Source organism: Macadamia integrifolia, chromosome 1, assembly GCF_013358625.1.
Source record: "Macadamia integrifolia cultivar HAES 741 chromosome 1, SCU_Mint_v3, whole genome shotgun sequence".
Classification (NCBI taxonomy): domain Eukaryota; kingdom Viridiplantae; phylum Streptophyta; class Magnoliopsida; order Proteales; family Proteaceae; genus Macadamia; species Macadamia integrifolia.
Window position 1 is genome coordinate 21,363,031 of NC_056557.1, and position 16,297 is coordinate 21,379,327.

The 16,297-nt window shown below is 35.9% G+C and overlaps 1 long non-coding RNA gene and 1 pseudogene across 1 annotated transcript; one reads left to right on the plus strand and one right to left on the minus strand.

Moving 5' to 3' along the window:
- Nucleotides 1–420: 420 nt before the first annotated feature.
- Nucleotides 421–4,315, minus strand: LOC122077413. Its single transcript, XR_006139787.1, has 2 exons — nt 4,185–4,315; nt 421–1,013 (listed from the first exon to the last, which is right to left on the minus strand). It is a non-coding gene; the product is annotated as an uncharacterized LOC122077413 (long non-coding RNA).
- Nucleotides 4,316–11,612: 7,297 nt separating this feature from the next.
- LOC122072017 lies at nt 11,613–14,644 on the plus strand (annotated as a pseudogene).
- Nucleotides 14,645–16,297: the final 1,653 nt, after the last annotated feature.

The following is a 16,297-nucleotide window of genomic DNA, read 5'->3' on the forward strand; positions in this document are numbered from 1 at the left end:
TACTTAGCCCATGTATTGGGATTTTCGTTGGGGCTCAATCCCGACCATAGTTAGTAAGTTTGAGGACGGCAATTATATGGGAACAGATACGTACGACAACTAAATGAACCATACGGCAATAATACTTTTTCAATAATCCGACGTAATAAATCATGTACGGCAATGATACGATACGTGTTTAATACGGCTGCCCTGTAAAAATCTGGGAGCAAAAATACGGGCTTATTTTGGTATTAAGAAGATTAAAAAACTGGTTGTTTGCAATTAAATTCTAATCTTCCATGCTTCTATGAGCATTTAAATCCAATTTGGAATAATTTCTACATTTATCATAGAAAATAATAATATATATCTGTCTAGAACAATCATTTAACAAATCAAAATATCATCCGTCATATGACCCATAAAATACAAAAGATATAATAAAAAAATATCATATCAAATGGTCCATGTATTAAAGAAGCAGTGAAATCTACAAAACCTATAAAATCCATAAAATATAGTCTATGCAATAAAGAAGAAAAAACTTCAGTTGTTCATATCAAATGGTGCTTGTGTCTCTGTATCATGTGTGAAAGGAGTATGAGTGATATTATGTAGCTGACTTAGAGTGCCACTATAAATTGGAGTGTTCATATAATCAAAATCCAGCGCAAATCCAATCCCAAGTTCTCTATCAAGCAATGTCTGATCATATTCCCTTCGTGCACCCGCTTCATCTTCAACTTCGACATCTTCATCTATTTGAATATCAACAAGTTTATCTAAATTAATTGACTATTTACTAAACTTCTCAATGTCTTTTGACTTGATTTTCATAAGAGCATTCATCCTTACATAAACCAAATCTTCCAACATGTCAGGAGTGAGTCTATTTCTTTTCTTGGTTTGCACTGTTTCAAAAGCACTCTAATTTCTCTCACATGATGATGAACTACAAGGTTGACTCAAAATGCGAATAGCAACCTTTTGAAGCAAAGGAACAGAACTTCCATGCATATCCCACCATCAACCTTGAAATAACAAAGAATAAAAAATTAGAATAGAAAACAAATCTATTATCAAACTATAAAAATTAAAGAGCAATGAAATAATAACAAAAATTGTATAGGAATTTTTACTTACGTAGATGAGAATCAATCATTTCTTTTGAAATATCATTAAATAGCTTTTCATATTTCTCGTAATACTTCTTCAATTCCATCGCAAATTGCTTCTTATCATGTGGAAAAATCATTGTTCTTACAATATGAACCATTGCCTCCCCAACGTCATCATTGTAGTATGAAATTTTTCCCTCCCACATTAACAAAGGCTGGAGAAAAGCAGCAGCTACATGCACATGGTTTAATATGTTTTCCTTTTTTCTACTATCAAACAACTGAAATATCATCTTATACTTTGATGAGTCTCTGTTACAACGATCTATGATAGCATTCCTTGCCCTTTGCATAGCCTCATATAAAAATGGACTAGTAGCTCCATCACCATCAACCGAACGAAGAACTATAACAAGAGGTTCTAAAATTGAGTACACATCCCTTCCATTCAGCTAGAATCCTGTATTTTGAATTATTTGAGTAACCATTGGACACATTTCAGAATTGCAATGCCTGTTAGCCCTCCATTCTGCTGATGCCACCATCACTCTTAACAAATCCTCAACCTCAAAAATAGATTTAAGCATCAAAAAGTTAAAAGCAAATCTAGTCTTGCAAGGGTTTTTCAACTCTCTGTTATTTGTGGTTTCCCTCATTAAAGCTAAAACTATCCCATGCCTGTACATAAATGTCACAATCAACTTTGCTTTTTCAAATACTTTCTTTACCTATGGGATTTCTGGATCCTTCAATAGTAACTGCACTCCATGGGCAACACACTTTATCCTCTGAATATGGGGATACTTCTCCGTTATCAAAGAAATTGCCACTTTATAATTGGAAGCATTATCTGAAATCAGTTGAACAACTTTCTCTGACCCAACCCTTTCTATTATAGGCTCAAGTATATCTCTAAGAAATAATCCAGTCTTAGAAACATCAGAACACTCAAAAGAATTGAGAAAAATAGCCCCTTTAGGTGAGTATCCAATAATATTAATGAATATACGTTCCGTAATATCAGTCCACATGTCAGACATAATGGTGCATCCTATAATAGACCATGACTCTATAACTGAAGCAACATATTCTGCAACATTTTTTTTTTGCATTTTACACTATTTTGGTCCTTAATGTAGAATAGGAAGGTACTGAATAACTTGGACCATAACAACAAATAGAATGTACCATTCGAATCCAACTTGAGGTTTGAATAATATTAAATGCAATGTTATTTACAATAAAACACTGAGCCAAATCATTATCAACTTCATCTTTACTTTTTTGTTTAAACATTCCATCCACAGACAGTTGTTGGAGGCTTGAAGACTGACCCACATGTCTTTCACTACTTACATTACATGTAGTAGAAATTTCTCCAATTTTAGTCTTCTTGTTTTCCTTACTTAATGCCCGAAGTGCCTCAGCTTGTACATCATCAGGCACATTGCTACATATTCCAACATCATTACCCTCCTTACAAGCTAAATGGTATTTCACTCTTGAAATACCACCGGGAAACTCTTTATTACAAAACTTACATTTGAAGCGTCCCTTTAAATCATCCACATATTTCCACAGTTAATCTTTTTGTCTAACCATTCTTTTTTAGTTTCCTAATAAACAAAATAAAAAATAAATAAATAAATAAACTTTCTATAATACCAAGCAATCAACAATAAACCAAATCTTGTAGATGTTAACATATAAACAAGCCAAGGTAGGAAAAGATAGACTAGAAGTCAATTAACTTGTAAAAAAAAAAAAAGATTTATGTCTAATTAAGAATTTACAATAATCACATGCTAAAGAACCACACTTTCCAGGTCAGTTAAGTTTCATAATATTCAAATGGTCAAATTTAAGGAAGAATTCTTGTTAAAATTAGGAAACTGAAATTTTAATAGGAAACCAGAATTTGATATCAAGGTTTTCAAATATTTATACAGAATTTAATATAGAACTGATGTAATAAAACAATAGCAATTTGATGGTTTAACAATGTTCTGAAATGAGAATAAAGAAAATTGATTCAGTCAACAGGGGTTCATAGAAGCACAGTACGGTTATGATTCTTGATTTCGATCATGAAAACTTGCTGGATTAGAGCAAGGTTAACAATAACAATTAAATAAAAAATCCCAAACAACATTCCAAACCCATATTTAAGAAATCAGATTAGAAAATAGAGCACTAACAGGGCATCTACTGAATCACCATAGAAGAAAGTTACTGAATCACCAAAGAACCAAAGGTAAAATCCAACCTTTCACTTTGCCTCAAATCGTGGGGGCTGGAAGCCTGGAATAACGTTGCATATATTTATAATTCTTCTGTGAATTCAAACATGATCAATTCAAGAATGGCTTGGGCCAATCAAAATCAAACCTTATCTAGAAGGGAAATAAAATTAAGGAAAAGACAAGCTAGGAATCTCCTGTGCATAAGATGTTTTGGGGGAATCCTTAAATATCTAGTCATGAACTTTTCATAATCTATTTATACAAGTAAGCATTAAGTAAAATCATCCCACTGATTTGGTGTGAATAACTACTAAACCGCTAGGCTTGTTGGTGGTTTTACTTAACCAGTGGGGTGATTTCGAAACCCATCATCTTCATCATGAACTTAATGGTTTGAAACTTTGAATAACTACTCAAAAATCAAAATCACCCCACTGACTTTCATTAATGCATACCAGTAAGCATTAAGTAAAAGAAAGAAAATAAAGTTCTACACCCCATGATTCTGGTTTTCTTAATGGTTTGAATAACTACTCAAAAATCAAAATCACCCCACTGACTTTCGTTAATGTATACAAGTAAGCATTAAGTAAAAGAAAGAAAATAAAATTCTACACCCGACGATTCTGGTTTTGAGAAAACCAAAAACTCTAAATCACCCCACTGATTTGGTCATGATAAAGATGGGTTTCGAAATTGCAGTGATCAGCTTTTAAGAATTGGTGATAAACAGACCTGAGATTTGAATCAATAAATTCATTGGATCACAAATTGTATCCATTCACAGAGAGAGAGAGAGAGAGAGAGAGAGAGAGAGAGAGAAAGAGAGGATTTCACTCACAGATAGTGAAGGGAGATTGTCGCTGCCGCCGTTCCACTCGTCGTCCGACCAACAACCAAAGTCACCAAACCGTTGCAAGATAGGAGAGGCCAGGAGGGACGACTAGACGAGGGATTTCTTTCTTTTTTTTTTTTAACCTAAACGCATTAATGAAGTTAGGTCACGATTTATACACGTATTATCTGTGTATAATACAGAGATGTATAAAAGCTGCATATAATACGAGATTTTTACATCAGTTTGGAGAATTATGGATTTTTGAATCAAACGTTCGAATACGCATATAATACGCAAACTTACTAACTAGGGGCCAGCCTGCATGCATGCTGCGTGCGCTAGCTAGCCAGCCAGTAGGCCAGCCTGCACGCATGTTGCGCGCTGGCCAGTATGCAAGCCTTGCGTGCCCCCCACACTCCTCGTGGGCCCCGTAGCAAGCCTCACACCCCCAGCAGCAAGCCCCACGAGCCCCCATAGCACACCCCGCGAGCACCTACAGGCTAGCCTATGTGCAGCCGTAGGCCAGCCCATGCGCACGTAGGCCAGCCTGTGCATAGTAGTAGGCTAGCCCGAGCGCTCTCAGGCCAGCCTATGTGCAACAACAGGCCAGCCCTCGAGCATACACTCATGCATGCCCCATGCACCTCGACCCAGCCTCGTGTGCCATCGTCAATGATCGGGATTTGTGTTCCACTGACCTAGTGACACTTCACCCACTTGTGCATATGTGCATATGCACTATCCTGCCAGTGTACCCGACACTGCAACCTCCCATTAGCCCAGGAAAAGAATCCTTTCACCTTTTCCCTATTAGTCCAAGAAAATCCCCCTCCCTCCCATTGGTCCAAATTTTCATACTTTCTTTCCATTGGTCTAAAAAAATACTTTTTGCCCCCATTGGCTAAGGAATTCCCCTTTCCCTCCCCATTGGTTTAAGGATCTTATAAATCCCCCCTCCCTTTGGTTTTTCACACCAACATCACAACCTCACAACCACCCTTAGAGAGAGAGCTCTGCCCTCTCTCCTCCTCCCCTCCCCCCTTTGAGTTTCTTCAGCTCATCGGAGCGATCTTCGTCGAGATCTAAAATCATTTTCTGATCTTTGAAGTGTTCTTCGAGACTTTGAAGATTTTCAATCCAAATTTTTAGTTCAATCCATTTTTTTCCAAAATAGTATTTATTTAGCTTCCCTCCTTTGAGTGTTTTTGGTTTTTACCAAAAGTAGAAATCCCTCACCCCTTGAGGTTCTTTGGGTCTACGAAGAGATCTTTGTTAAGATCTGGAGTTATGTTCAGATCTTCAAAGTGTTCTTCAGGGTTTTAGGATCTTCAATCCATTTTTAGGTCAATCTATATCTTTCTAAAAATAGTTGTTTCTAGCGAAAGCTCTGCCCGAGTGCCCTTAGAATATTTCTAAAAATAGTCATTCCTAGCGGAAGCTCTACCCAAGTGCCCCTGAAATCTTTTTAAAAACAGTCATTTCCAGCGAAAGCTCTGCCAGAGTGCCACCTCAGTCTAGCCTTTCCATAGCTTATCCCCAACAGAAGCTCTATCAGAGTGCCATGTCATCCTAAGTCTGAAAATAGCCTTCCCTAGCTGAAGCTCTATCTGAATTCAAAATCGAATGTAACCGTTCCTAATCGAAACTCTGCCCGAATATTATTATAGTCAGCATCTTTTGAGAAAGGAATTTGGAGGTCAAGAACACCTTCCCCTGAGCCAGAAGAATCTAGAAACCAGTTCATACTAGCATCAACCAGTGGATCCACCCCTCTTGACCCGAAATAGGGGTCAAGCTCAAGTATAATTTCTTACCCAAATTAGCATAATGTAGACTTTATATTGACCTTTTAGTGTATATAATCATTTAAATTCAATTAGTATACATATGTGTGATAATTTAGCCTTGCATGCGGAATAGGAATAATAGTGAAAAATGTTCGCTCTGAAGCATCTAGTAGGAAGACCGGTTGAACAGGGTAGATTGGGTGCCTAACACCTTCCCAACTCTACAAACTGACACTCACCCTAAATCTCTGGACCATACGATCTTTCGGGCCCTCTTCTTAGGAATTGGGCCCACCCATGGGTCCTAAGCCCATAATCCTAGGTGGTGACTCGAAACCCCTTTTCATAATCCCGATCCTCATATTAGACCATTATCAAATCCCCATATCGAATGACGAACTTTACACTCTTGCGAAATAGGCCTCCATGTATCTCCAAACTACGGTACAGTGGTGCGAGGCCTGCAAGCAAAGTACACACGACACACCCCTCTCTCATGAAAGAGAAAGAGAGGAGAGAAGACAGAACACAAGTCCTTTCCCTTCCCCCCCTCCCCAAAGGGGAAGAGAGATATCATCTTCCGGCTACTACCCTCACACTATATTTCAAATATTATTTTGGGCTTCAAGACATAACAGAATGATAGGGTCAATTTGGGCTATTTCATTTTAAACTCAGTCTTTATCATTTCCAAAATTTGGACCTTTATTAAAAACCTAGGATTAATTGGGTTTTAGGTTAAAGGGTTGAGGATGACTAGTCAAACCAGTGGGAGGATGAAATTAAGAACTATTATGGAACAAATGTAGTGTTCTGTCTTTGTTTCATAACGGCTTCGGAATTATATTTATGCTTATACTTGTTTCTACATTAGTTTATCATTACCATGATACTAAGAAGTTATTTATGTCTAAAATATGTAGAAACGTAATGGTATTTGTGCTTGCATGTCATATTTGGAACACCATATGATAAATAAATATGTTGGATTAAACTGGGAGTAAGCTTCCATATACACTTGGCTGCATAGTATATTTTTAGGAAACCATAAAAAGGTGGGGTGGAATCCACCAAAGTGGCACATTTTATTCTTTCATGGTTATTGGTGACATTTACCTACAAGTGATATCACCAAATTAAAGAAAATGATAGTAACCTAGAAGTTTCTAAGCCCAAAGGTGAGCGGGCCTCGAAAGTTATTGTTATGTTTACAATAAATGTGGATTTGCAAAAGGACCAGTACATTCTTAGCCCAAATGATAAAAATGTAGTTACAGTTGTGACTCTGGTATGATTTTTGTTATCCTAGTGACACATTTAAATGTATGTTACCATGCATATAGATATATCTCCAATTGGGAAAACATGATAGGATTGAGCGAAATCCACCAAAGTGGCATTTTCTAAAGGTGATGTCATTAAAGTTTGTGGACATTGAATTTAATTGTGTATTTCTCAACAGTAAAGGCGACATTTTTCCAAAAGTGATGTTATCAATGTTTGTGGGTAAATATTCATATGTTGACGTTGACTTAAGAGTTCTTTTACCCAAATGTAATGTTACTATTCTTTTCACAATTAAAACAAAGAAATAAGAGGATCAGTGAATTTCTGTTCCAAAGGATAGGAATACTATTTTAATTATAACCCTTATTTAAAACACATTGATAATATCACATGCTTTAATATTGTGTTTTATATTTTAAAATTTGACATGTATTGTATTGTTATTACTACCCTAGCAGGATGGCCATTCTCTCAAGTTACTTGTCTTCCATCCTAATTCTTACTGGTGAAAATTATCAAAATGGATAGAGGAATTAGAATTGCATTTGGATCTTCTTGACTTAGACTTGGCACTTAGGGAGCCTAAACCTAAACTTCTCACAAGCACAAATAAGCAAAAGAGAACGAGTAGAAGTTGAAGCTATAATAGTAGTTAGGATTTCTCTAAGTTCAGACATTTATATTGAGTCATTTGATATACTTTGTTAGTGGGAACTTTGCTTCTTGTTGAATATTTACTTATATTTTAAACTTTAGCCTGTATGTTTTGGGGTACAATTTGTTATGAATTATGATTATATTTTAGCATTTGTATTATAAGGTTATTCCATTTATTAATTTCTTTATGGTTTCATTTGAGTTTATGATTATTATATTTTAGCATTTGCATTTGTAGTTATGATTATATTTTAGAATTTATATTTTAGCAATTTTGCCACATTTTAAAAGCCAATACTTGCCACAGCTCAAAGGCAATGTTTGCCCCAGTTTATAAGTGAAAAGCCAAAGTTAGATATTAACCCTAGATTAAAGGTGATTTACCACAATAAAGATTAATATCACAATGAAAGACCTACATGTTATTTGAGGATGTCATCTTTTCTATATTAATATCCCACAAAGATTTATGTTGAAAAATTTACTTGTATTTGTAATGACAAAAAGTTGTATATCGTATATTGAGGTGTATCCTCTGTTGTTGTTCGTTGTGAGTGATTTTTCAACTGAATCACAGAAGAGTGGTTTGTGTATTTATGGCCACACCAATTTGAAAGACACCCTTATAATTAATATAGACCAAGTAGAAAATTTTTGAATTTATGGGCTTAGTTAATTATTCGGGTTGATTAAATAAGTGAGAGTCAAATTGTATGATTCGGTTTGGTCCACTCTCAGGTTTAGGGATATGCTAGCCCAACCCATTATAGTTTAGGATTTTGGGTGTAGGATATATCTATATATATACACTAGATTTTGGGTCCCTACAATCATCGTTCACTCTTCCCCACTTTATCACAAAATGAGAGAACTCAAGGAGGTCTGAGGGGTTGTAGAAGATTTATAGCCAAGAGAAGAAAAACGTGAAGAACTGCATCGGTCCTATATAGCATACTAGGTGCAAGTATAAATTGATCATTTATATTTTGATTCGATTTCGTGTTGTAGTTATCTGTATAGGAACCTATTAGGGCCTATTGTAAAACCCTAAACATTTTAATACTTTTTCCCTAAATCGAAGTTTAATACCCTAACCATAGACGTTCAGCTTCCCTATGGTGAAATAAAAAAAGGAGAAACTAAGACTCATCCCGTGAAGGAGACTTCTTAGATTTAAAATTATTTGTCATAGATTATATCATCTTAAGCTGCTCATTTATATCCCTTAACAATTTTAATTGCTCTTCCCCTTTGTTAGATGATTCTTGGGTATATATTCCTGTCCTTCTCAAGTATCTCAATTCTTTTCCTAAGTTGCTGAACCTTGGACTGAGGTGAAGATATGGGATCAGAAAAAGGTAAAATGGCAATCAACCCCAAACTCTTGGTTTAGGTGACTTGCTTCACGATGTGCAAATAGGAAGACTTTCTTTACCCACTTATCTTTTTCTTTGTAGTAGTATTTAGGTGTTTCTGGTGGAATTGATTGCTGCTTCTAAGGGCCCGTTTGATAACGTTTCTGCCATTTCTGTTTCAAGAAACGGCAGAAACATAAATTTTCATTTCTAGAAACAGAAACGGAATTGAAGGTGTTTGATAAGTCATGTTTCTGGAAGTCGATAGTAACCAGCGAAAGAATGGCCACGAGTCGTTTCCAAAAACGGCGAAACAAGTTCTACTTGTTTCGCCTGGGTCGTTTCTTGAACCATAAATAGGTAGAAAGTTCTATTTCTATTTTTGAAAACAAGTGAAACGAAATAGTTTTTTTCAAACACTTTTTGTTCCATTTCTACCATTTCTAGAAACAGAAACGTGCTTCTTGAAACGTTATCAAACAGGCCCCAAGTCTGTATCTGGTGGTCTCTCCTTTGAAGATCAAGTTTTGTTTTTGTTTCTGTGATACAATTTTTTATTCTAATGATTTTATGGGACTTCAAAAACATCATAGTTGTCGAATGGACTGAACTTCTGATTGTTTCACTTTCCTATGGTGAAATTAGAGAATACAACAATTAGTTTCCACACTCACTAGCAAGTTTGAAGTTTAGTTTCACTGATGGAGCACAACTTCAAGGAAAACAGGTTGGGGTATGAATGGAGCACAATCAAAGGAATAAGTCACTTGCAGGGATGGACTACGATCATCGAAGTGGGGCACTAGCAGGGATTAAGCACGATCATCAAAATCGTAGGGATGGAGTCGCACGATGCCTTCTCTATTCTTCATGGTGAATGGTCCTCTGTTCTACACAGTGAAGGGTTAGGGTACAATGGGTTTGAGTTTATGTGTTCTAAGCAAATAGGTAAAATAATCCATTTAAATCAAAACTCAATAAAGACAAATGGTAAAGGGTCTGGTTCTAATTGTGAGTAATGTAGAAGGTACTTTTTAAATAGTGACATTCTCTATACCCAGATTGTAACACGCTCTAAGCTCACCCATTTCCACCCATTGCAGACTGACTGTCCATTGCAACCAGTAGTATATTGGAATTTCATTAACCAAAGTAAAAAAATATGGCAAAATAGTCGCGGTACGTGCAGAAAAGTAGGAATGCGGAACATCTGGAGCCCGGTGAATGTTCACGTAAGTGATATGATTGACACGTGATAAATATATTAATCCTGCTTACAACAAAGTTGTAAACAGTTACAACTCTGTTTAATATTATTAATATTTAAATAAATAAATAATAAAAATCCCAATATAAGTGGAGTCCTCCTTTGATTCCGCTTAGAAATCTCTCTCTCTCTCTCTCTCTCTCTCTCTCTCCTTGCTTCTTCTTCAAAGCCATTCCTTCTTTCTTCTTCCTTTTTCAGTGCTGTCCAGTCTAGTTGAAGTTTTGTTTACCAATCTCATTGAATATTTGCATACATGGTAAATTCTCATAGGTTAATAATATCTACCCAAGAAGTAATAATAAAATCCTAGATATTCAAGAGCTTTGTTTACTTTATAAATTCAAATTTGTCCTCTGCCATACATGCAAGCTTTACTATCCAAATCCCTTCCCTGATGATTAATATGTAAACATGGTATTTAGATATATGTGGCCAAGTCTCTCATATGCTCGGTGCCTGAAAATAGTTATGTTGATTTTTTTCTTACCTCGTCCTATTTTGAGAGCAAAGCAAGAGAGAGAGAGAGAGAGAGAGAGAGAGAGAGATTTCCTAGCAGAATCGAAAGAGGAGTCCGCTTATATTGGATTTTTATTTTTTATTTATTTATTTATATAAAAAAATATTAGACAAGTTAAGTAACCACGTCCGTCATCTCTCCACCCTGAAAACTAGGAATAAGTTATAATATAAAAAACTAATAGATGGTTTAGATTAATCTAATATTAAATGGACGATTAATATTAAAAGAAAGTAAAAATAAGATTGCAATACGTACGTTCTGCTACCACTCATCCAAAAAATATAAACTGGAATTTAGCTAAAGTGGAGAACAGCTGTTGGATTCTCCCAACAGTGGGGGCGCCGCTCTAAATTAAGCAGCGTCTCAAGTGGTAGATGGCCACCACAACACTACCTTCCTTCTTCTATTACTTTTGTTCTATAGGAATCCACGTCACCCTGTCGTAGGTAGCCCCATTGGATCATCTATGCTCGTATAAATAATACCACTCTCTCTCACTGCCCCACTCCCCCACTCATTTCATGTCACCTCGTTTTCCTCTGAAGCCTATAGCAAACAATGGTGTCGCCAGCCAATTCCAATCTCACAAGTTCTACTGCATTTCTGCTATATTTAGCTATTCTCCTAAATTTAGTGAGTGCCCATAACTTTAGCAAGCTCTTCCAATGTAACTGGGCACCAGATCACTTGGTAGATGAAGGAGACCAAATTAAGCTTACACTTGATACAGCTTCTGGTGCTTTACAAAACACCCTCTTGTATATCTGTTTTTGTGTGTGAGTTATCTGATATTTGGATATTTTTGCTGATTTAGGATGTGGGTTTGGGTCCAAAAGAAAGTATCTATTTGGCTAAATAAGTTTGGAGATCAAGTTAGTAGAAGGTGATTCTGCTGGAACAGTCACAGCTTTTTATGTAAGCTATATATCTCCTCTGTAACTTATAGATAGTTGTCCATGAGCAATAATTATCTTTAGGGCAAGGGAACCCTGCCAGTCTAGTATTTCCATGCCTATCTTAATACCCATATGCACCGAACATGCAGTTGAGTCTTTTCACCCCAAGTTGTGTTTAGGTGTGGAGAACACTTAGACTGACAAGGTTTTCTTTTGTCCTTTTCTTTTTCAATGAATGTGATTCTGAAATATAGATGTGATATATGTAGATGTCATCTGATGGACCTAGCCATGATGAGCTAGACTTTGAGTTCCTTGGTAATCTTTCCGGCGAGCCATACCTGGTACAGACGAATGTTTATGTCAATGGCACCAGAGATCGGGAGCAGAGGCATACCCTATGGTTTGATCCGACAACCGATTTCCATACATACACTCTACTATGGAATCACTACTATGTCACGTAAGTAAATTATCTATATATAGTTCACAATGACCATAGAACTCCTTCAGTAGGTTTATGATCATAACTAATAACAAAACCCAAAGGTTATTATGGTCCAACCGCATCATTCTTGGCTAAGCTTATTAAAAACTGGGCTAGTGGTTTATCATTGATATTAGTACTTCAACTATATAATTTCTTCTTTCATAAAAAATATTGTCATTTCTACCCTTTTGGCAGTCCCCTACCACCCTTTGTTCCCACATTCTCTTTCCTTATCACCATTACTATAAATTATATAGAAGCCCATACCCCTCCAACTAAATTGAGAAACGACTAAACTTTGTCTTATGCATATCTTGTTCCTCTATTGATTGATTATTCCCTTACACTAAAATTGTCAGCTTTTTTACTTGGTACAAAATTGTCAGCTTTCAACTAATACTAAACAATTGTGGTGTAGGGTTTGCCAAAGTCAGCAATTACCCTGCTCTATTAACTACGCCAATAATTTGCAATATTCGTGCATGTCACAGATGAAGAATATAAGAATTGAACTGCAATAGTTTATAATTTGCAAAAAAACTTTGGTTAAAGTTCCATTTTTCTTGAATCAGAATGGAAGTTCCTATTAATCAAGGGAGAAAGTAACATCATTAACATGTAGGGAAATCCTCTTCTAGGGGATGAAGAATGCAGTCAAGGGAATTAAAATGAAATCCAAATTGTTTATCGAAATCGAATCGAGTTATTTACATTGGAATCCTGAAACCATTTAATAAATGGTTCGCTTTTGATTTTAAAATAAAAATCATTTGGTTAAATAGTTCGATTTGGTTTCATAAATGAAATCATATGGTGAAGCTTATTAATACCGATTACATTTGATTTATATATTGAATAAGTAATGCCCTCCCAAATTTTGTATTGACATTCCCATGGCTCCATCTCCATAGTGATGAAGTTAATTATTGTCATTGTAGTTTTTTCTACGAGAGTGGTTTTTGGGTGTAACATTTTCTATGAAACCGTTTAGAAACAGTATAAATGTTTTACAGACGATTTCATCAATACATGAAACTGTTTAATAAACGATTCAGTTTTGAATCCTACCTCTGACACCATGAATCGAATCGAACTGGATTATTTAACCAAAACCACACTGTTTAACATCCAAAAAAAAAAAAATCCTTCTCTTTCAATTTAAAACCAGCTCTTGACTAGGTTTTAATATAAATATTGTACACGTAGTCTAGACCTAATGATGTATGACACAGCCACCCCCCGAGGGCACTATTACAAGAGGAGGGGGTTAAGGGGGACAAAGTGAAGGATCATAGTATAATTGCTCTGTTTCTTCAATTTTTTTTATTTTATTTTTCTTGTTTTTTATTTTTTATTTTTTATTTTTTATTTTTTATTTTTTTCTCTTCTTCTCTACAGGTTTCTTGTCGATGGAGTTCCCCTTCGGGTCTTTGCCAACAAGGAAGAAGCCAATGTATTATACCCCAAAAACCAAGCCATGGGAATTTATGGTTCACTGTGGAATGCTGATGACTGGGCTACTCAAGGAGGGATGGTGAAGACAAACTGGAGCCATGCACCTTTCGTTTCAACTTTCCGGTCATTTAAGGTAGATGCATGCGAGTTTTCGCCGGAAAACGGAACTGAGATTGGAAAATGTAGCAATGTGAGGCAGTACCACTGGGATAAATCAGCCATGAATGGGTTGAGTAAGCACAAAAGCCAGCAGCTTAAATGGGTGCGTGAAAAGCACTTGGTATATGATTACTGTGAAGATACAGTGCGGTTCCCTGAACCACCAAAAGAATGCTTGAATTAGATAAGTATTATATTGAAACATGCCCTCATGTAAGGTTCCTTCTGATTAATTTTGCTTTTGTTTGAAGGCATTTGGTTAAAAATATTATCAATCATGTTAAATTAATTCCAAATTTCTGATTTTTTTGGGTGGATGTAGGCATTCGTGTCAAACCATATGAAATTCCTCATGTTGTGTGATCACTTGCTCGGTTTCTTCATTATGGTTACGTATTCACCCCAGCCGCAAAGTACCCCAACAACAAAGTCACTACATAAAAGTGCACAACCGAAGTCACACAACTAGCCCCTTTTCCCAAACCTTCAAAAGTTTTCTCTAACTTGAAACAAAAGGTTGCCACTTCATGTGCTACACCATTAACAATCTATGAGCTGAAATTTTGATCCTAATAAAGAATCTTCTATAATCATGATGACTCACATTGTTATGTTACTAATTCCAAGTCATTCCACTTTTAGTTATTAAATTTTACTTTCTTTGCTTCTAAATCTCTTAGATTTGAAAAGAAAAATAAAAATAATATCTAAAAGTGTTAGAACTAAATATGATAAAAAAAAATAGAGATAATTACTTGGTCATTGACAAATTTACTTGAAGCCCCAGTATACCTAATGGTGTTAGTTTGCCGTTAGTAGTTGAAATATAAAAGATAATTTTACCCTTATGGCCAAATCGATTCAAGTAGTGGGTGAATTTCCCATTAACCCATCTTCCATCTTTGGCTCTTTTTTTTTTTTTTGGCATCAAAATTATAGACCAAGAAATTTGGATCTTCCAATGCAACTTTCAACATTTTCTCCAACATAGTAGCGATTACAATTTTAAAAAAAATTTCAATTCCCTTCCCTTCAATTTCCCTTGTAAACGAACAGAGCCTACTAAGATTTTCAGTACTTTGGGAAAATATTCCACCAAAATTGCATTAGGAATCTTTCCCAAATATTTGTAATTTTCAACCATATATACTGATAATTTGGCAAATTGATTGTTGGAGAAATTAGGGACACCCTTCAAATAAGCTTTTCCCTTGGTTTCCATTGAATTCATGTCGACATGGAAAATCACAATAGGTAATTGTTTGTGTAAACTATTTAGCAATCTCTTACAAACTTTATAAGGTTAATAATGACTTAAGCTTTATATTAAAAATACACCAACCATTTTTGCCTATTTTTATGTTATGTTTTTTTCTAATTTAATTAGTGCCTTAAACTTTAAGTTACAAATCCACATATGTTATTTATGCCCTATGCATTACCTGTTAGATATTTTGCATTCTAATGTATGTCGTCAAACCCAATTTAATTGGATTAAATTAATTAATTAAAGAGTAATTTACAGTGCCACCCCTTGGAGAATGCAAGTATTATAGGAACACCCTCTCTCTTTCACCAAATTACGCTCAGACCCCTACCGGCAATTTCCTTTAAGTAAGGATTTGAAATGATATTTTTACTCTTTTAACTAAAACTAATAATAAATCATATTTTACCTAAGTTACTTCTCACTGACAGTCCGCAACAGTAGCTTCCGCTAGCGGTTCCAGCTTCTTCTCCGGTGGAACCTGTCACTCTCTCTCTCTGAACATCAAGGCCGACTTGGGTGTTCTAAAAAAACGTCCAGGATCCCGAGCTTGTCCAGACAAGAGAACTCATGTGGGATTTCACCGGAGAGTTGGTTGCAGCTCAGATTCAAAGATATTCCACTGCCGGAATCCAGCCTAATTCCTTGGGGTATTCCACTTTGGTGGTGACAACAGGGCTGACGTGACTCGGAGGGGGGAGTTCGTTGGCCAGAGAGGCTTTAAGCCCAGATTCGGTGGGAGAGAGAACAAAGAATGAGATTGTGAGGTTGAGAGAGTTTAGAAGAAAGAAAATCATTGATTAGGGGTTTCAGAGAGGGGTTCTTGCTTGTTGGAAAGAGGTTTCATGTCACGCTCCATTCACATTGAACCGAACCGATGATCGGGTTCCCTCCGAGTAACCCAAAACCACCAGGATCATCTGATACAATAACCACAGCACAGCAAGCCACATGTAATCATGAAATATAATATAAT